A 6,457-nucleotide genomic window follows, 5' to 3' on the forward strand; every position below is an offset into this window, starting at 1 on the left:
CATATTTTTATTTTATTTCACTCTCTGCTGGATTTGATCATGCAAACTTCTGATTGGTAGCCGAACACACTACGCCACGTGTACGAACAAACGCTTATATTCGCACAACAATCTGTTCTTCATTTTGTCAAAAAAACCCGCTTGCCGATGGTGATCTTTGAACACGCAACCCTATTATTTGTAGTCGGACACACACGGTCTGTGCCACCATATTCAGTACTTAGTAAGTGTGAACTAGTGTTACATTTCTTTCTTTATAATGGGTTACATATGACTAACGGATCCGAATTTTTGCTGGAAAGTGCCTGATGGGCGCGATAGCTACCGAAAGAGTGATTGACATTGGACCAAACTTTGCAAATGTGCAGTTTAGGGACATTTCTAGAATCGTCTTTGCAGCAGGTAGTGATCGTGGTTCATACTGCGGCAGTCAAATCTCTATCGGGGGTAAGTTCATACTGACTGCGATAATTGCTATAAAGCTGTAAAAACCCTACGGCCACTAACTATGGCTCTTAAGGGAGTTCTCGATTTGGTCTAATCTTTGCACATTCTTCCGGTACAGCTCCCACAAAAGTTTAAACGTTTAGGCTTAAGAAACGGTTTAGACTTGTTCGCGGATAAATCTTAAACTTTATTTCGTATAGTTCTCGCAAAATCACAACACCAAAAAAAAAAAAACAACTCATACTGGGTTTGCTTATATCCATTATGTCACAGGCTTACCTCTTATCTACTTCAAAATTGTAAATGCAAAATTCCACAGTTGGTTGCGAGTGGATACCATCACCTTGATCTTATCTTACTTTTGCATTATTAAGGCGAAGGTCATTATATAGTGATATTTGAATAAATTTTCTTTCAAGTTGGGCTGTTATGACCTGAGAGGTACATTTAAAAATGAGGAATTTACCAAAGTCCCACCCGTTCAACCATTATTCTACACATAGGAAAAAAGGTCTCTCTAACATATGTCCCACAATTTTTTCCATATATTGGCACTCAAACATATATTTGTTTGGGCGCCAACAAATTGCAAATAACATAAATAGTGTCACACTTTTAGAAAGAAAAAACTAAAAACTATTAATTATAAAATATTGAAACATCGTTGAAAGCATCCCGTTAGTTGTAAAATAAAACACATTCTCCTCAGTTAATAAAACGATATAACACAATTTTGGATACTGGAATAATAGATAACGCCTTTGTCAAGACAGTTATATTCCCCATTCATAAAAAAGGAGACATGACCGATCCATCAAACTACAGAGGAATTGCCTTCATGAACTGCATGGCTAAACTGATGATGGGGATTCTAAATGATCGACTCTGCAATTGGGTAGAACAGCATCAAGTACTAACCGAATACCAAGCAGGATTCAGAAAAGGTTACTCTACTGCAGACAATGGGTCTCATGCATAAAAACGAGTAAAAGCGATGAGTTGATTCAAGTAAGCAATTGCTCGTAAGTTGAGTTAGATCGAACAGCAACAGCTTTTGCTCAATTTCGTATGCGTTAAAATGAGTTCAAACCAATTGCAATTACTTGAATAAATTGAGATCAGACGTCTAATTGTTATTGAAGTGCAAACATGTCGTCAAGTGGAAGTGAAGTCGAAGTAGAAGCAAATAATAATAATAAAATAGAAACTGACGATATATCTAAATTTTTAGTACAAAAAATGAAAGAAAATAAATATTTACTTGAAAAAAGTCAGTTACCAAGCATTAAAAATAAGAAAAAAGAAACAATAGAAACATGTGTCAAAGAAACGAAGCAAAAATTTGGAATAGAAATAACGGAAAAAATATAATAAAAAAATAAAATATACTTGAATAAAACAGGCAATGGACTCCAATATCTGTGGCTATACCATTTTGGAATCCAGGATCTGCACAGAATCTTAAATAGAGTCGAATTTTATCAATGTTGCTGAGGGCACCACCACGTCTTTCTTCTGACTCCTCAAAAAAATAATTCGCTAACCAGCAAATGCTACTACCATCAAATCTATGTATTTATCATTTTATTATTAATTATATAAAAAAATAATAATTAAGATTACAAACCTGTATAATTTTTTATCCTCACTTGCTAAATTTGTCTTACGCTGTTGATTACATTTTTTATTTATTTGTGGTACAAAATATTCAGCCATGACTCCTTTTTAGTGTACGCGAGTCAACTAAAAGGCATGCTCCACAAAATTTAAGCAAGAGCTCACAAAAGTAAGCAAAACCTTGTTTTTATGCATATGAAAATGAGAACAATCTCATCTAACTTCACCTTCTAAGTTCAAACTGAGCAAGAAGAGATCAAACGTGAGCAGTGAGTAAAAGCAAATACATCAAATTTTATTATGCATACGACAATGGGTCTCATGCATAAAACGTGAGCTTGAGCTCGGACTCGATTTTTTGAGTAAAAGGTGCTTGTCGTATGCATAATAAAATTTGATGTATTTGCATTTACTCACTGCTCACGTTTGAACTCTTCTTGCTCAGTTTGAACTTAGAAGTTGAAGTTAGATGAGATTGTTCTCATTTTCATATGCATAAAAACAAGGTTTTGCTTACTTTTGTGAGCTCTTGCTTAAATTTTGTGGAGCATGCCTTTTAGTTGACTCGCGTACACTAAAAAGGAATAATGGATGAATATTTTGTACCACAAATAAATAAAAAATGTTATCAACAGCGTAAGACAAATTTAGCAAGTGAGGATAAAAAATTATACAGGTTTGTAATCTTAATTATTATTTTTTATATAATTAATAATAAAATTATAAATACATAGATTTGATGGTAGTAGCATTTGCTGGTTAGCGAATTATTTTTTTGAGGAGTCGGATAAAAGACGTAGTGGTGCCCTCGACTCTATTAAGATTCCCAGTTTTTTAAAATAATTTTCTTATTGCCTGTTTTATTCAAGTCTATTTTATTTTTTATGCGACATTTCATATTAGCTATTTTTTATTATATTTTTTTCCGTTATTTCTATTCCAAATTTTTGCTTCATTTCTTTGACACATGTTTCTATTGTTTTTTTTTTTTTCTTATTTTTAATACTTGGTAACTGACTTTTTTCAAGTAAATATTTATTTTCTTTCATTTTTTGTACTAAAAATTTAGATATATCGTCAGTTTCTATTTTATTATTATTATTATTTGCTTCTACTTCTACTTCACTTCCAATTGACGACATGTTTGCACTTCAGTAACAATTAGACGTTTGATCTCAATTTACTCAAGTAATTGCAATTGGTTTGAACTCATTTTTATGCATACGAAATTGAGCAAAAGCTGTTGCTGTTCGATCTAACTCAACTTACGAGCAATTGCTTACTTGACTCAACTCATCGCTTTTACTCGTTTTTATGCATGAGACCCATTGTCTACAATTTAGCATCTATTGTAAGCCTAAAGCATCATGAAGGTAAAAAAGTATACGCGTTCTTCGTGGACTTTAAAGCCGCTTTTGACAACGTATTCAGAAAATCTCTCATATACAAGCTTTCACAACTCGGAGTGTCATACAAATTCCTTACACTTATAGAAAATATATACAAAAATACTGAATATGCAGTTTGGACAGGAGACGAACTGTCAGACTACTTCGAAACCAACTCGGGAGTCAAACAAGGATGTCTCTTGTCCCCTATTCTATTCTCGCTCTACATTAACGACATACATGAACATCTACAAGGAGGAATAACCATTGACAATACGAATATACGGTTACTGTTATATGCAGATGATATTGTAATATTGGCCGAGGATATATCGATGTTGCAATCCATGATCTTAAACCTTGAAGAATATTGTCGTATTTGGAATCTAACAGTTAATATGTCTAAATCTGAAATTCTAGTATTCAGAAAAGGCGGACGACTGAGTAGAAATGAAAAATGGTTATACAATGGAATCGAAATAAAAATCACAAATGAATACAAATATCTAGGTGTCACCTTTACACCAAAACTCACATTCACAAAACACATTGAAAACAGAACAAACCAGTCAAAGATGGCCATAAACTCGACCTGGAAAGACTTCCTGGGGAAAATGTGTGACCAAATTTCATGGATTCTTAAAAGCAAGATGTAGAATGATAAATTTGAATGCAACAAGATTCAACGTAGAAAACAGAGAACGAAAATGCACGTTATGTAATCAAAATCAAGATGAAACCTTATTTCACTTTTTGGGAGAATGTCCAGTTCTAAGGGAATTCAGAATACGAATTTTCCACTCAGCAGTCTTAACTGAGGAAGATATGGTCAATATTTTGGATGGCCGTGAGATAAATTATTGGAACAAACTCGTGTCTTATTTGAAAACATCCTTAAAGTATAGAAATTTCCTTATAAACGAATATAATTAATTTTAAAATAATAACTCACAGAAATGACAGACGGTTAACAAAAAAAAACCATTGTCTATCAAAATTCAGTTTTCTTCTTTTACAATATTTAATTAACAAAAAAGCAATTTGTAATTGTATTTAATGAAAAATTGTAAATAAAGAATTCTTATATATATTATTATATATATATATATATATATATATATATATATATATATATATATATATATATATATACATTCTCCTCGAAATTGAATCATCAACGGGAAGTCGGCATCTTCCCGATTAAGAAATACTATTTACAAATCTCCTAAAATGGTGAAGTTGAACGGTACATCAGCAGTTTTGACCGGACAAAGCGTGGAACAGAACTAACTGGAATCCAACGACTTCATTTGATTCTGGAACATCATAAAAACGCGTGGTCCTCTATTTTCGTCACCAGAAGATGATGCTGAAGCGTTCAAAAACCATGTTTTGGGGTTGTCTCAATCGGAGTGAAAAAACTGCTTCAACAATTAGTTTGAGCGCATGAAAAAGTGTATAAATCATGCGGGATACTACTTAAGAATACAATCAAATTAGTTTTGATGGTAAATATTTACGTTTTCATTGTAAGGCCAGAAAGCATTTATAAGGAAGTTAGTTGAAAAATGCATATGAGAACTATACACAACCAAACTTAATGGTAACATAATTCCCTCTAAATTAAGCATGAATATAAGCACAATCTGATGAAAATTTCGATTTCTATGTTTAAAGGGTATATTGAATATATACGGTTTATGGGTGTAGCTTTGCAAAAAATCCTTTCCAAACAACATCACAATCATAAAACTCCAATTATTTTTCAAACTAATTAAAACCAATGCCAAAAAGGGCACACTCTTTCATTTTTCAATAAATGCAAATTAGTAATCAAACGCAGTGAAATTCAATAACTAATTTTTGGAAGGGGCTGTTTCTGTCGGTTGTTTGCATTTATTTATATCTATGTATTGATATCTCAAAAGGGGAGTTTATTTTGTTTTTACATTTCAAATTTTTCTTTTTGCATCATTCGGTGGGGTGACTCTGATAATTGGATTCCTGTATTCCAACGTATGTGTAGAATCATATACGGTAATCCTTCGGGTTCGTTTTTACATATCAACATGCGCAAAATACATATATAGCCAACTAGGATTCCTCAATCGGCAAGTTGAACAAACAAACATACGCTTGTATTGAACATAAAAAGCGCATTAAAATTTCATTGTGTTTTTGTTTTTCCATTCCACGCTGAACACACCCTAAAAAATGAAATATATTTCCCCTCATTCAACTGTACATTTGGAAATGAAAATATGACAGAAATACAATATCCTATCTCATCAATATGGCCCTCCCGCTAATTGTGTGTCTGCTTATGATAAAAAGGTAACGAAAAATATGAGCAGATATTTTATAAGCCATAAATTTTCAGAATGTATAGAATAGTAATTTTTAATGCAAATCGAATTTACAGTTTGTCAACTAAAAATTTTTATAAAAAAAAAAAAAAATAAATAAATAACTTGAAATATTATTTAGGAAAATTGATAACAAACTGTATTTAATACCAAAAGACAAAAATTTCCAACTTTGACCAAATGGTTATGACGATTTTTTTATTTTTAATTGGCTTTTTGGTCAGATCTTATTAATGAATAAAATTAATGTAAATTAATTGTTTTTCCCAACGTTTCGTCAGTTTATTTCCGTCGTCTTCAGTAGTGCGATTCCCTAACTCATGTTTTGAGTTACCGACAAAAATCGGTAAAATTAAAACACAAAATTGTGAATGAAAAATTCAAATAAAACTTGACAACACTCTCGATATCGGTAGAACATTACGACTGCTTCTTATTCGTCGCTAACTTACCCAAAAATTTCGGTAATTACCGAAATTATAAGCATTTCAATTTTAGCCACAATTGTGTGCAACTCAAAAAATGAGTTAGAGAATCGCACTACAGGGGATTTTGTTGGAATTTTCTGTTAAAACAAAGTAGCATTTCATTCCCTTAATTTTGGAAAATACGCAGTTTTTGCAAACTTCTAGTGAAATA

The sequence above is a fragment of the Musca autumnalis genome, unplaced genomic scaffold (genome assembly GCF_047663935.1).
Source record: "Musca autumnalis isolate F117 unplaced genomic scaffold, ASM4766393v1 scaffold_1, whole genome shotgun sequence".
NCBI classification, from domain to species: domain Eukaryota; kingdom Metazoa; phylum Arthropoda; class Insecta; order Diptera; family Muscidae; genus Musca; species Musca autumnalis.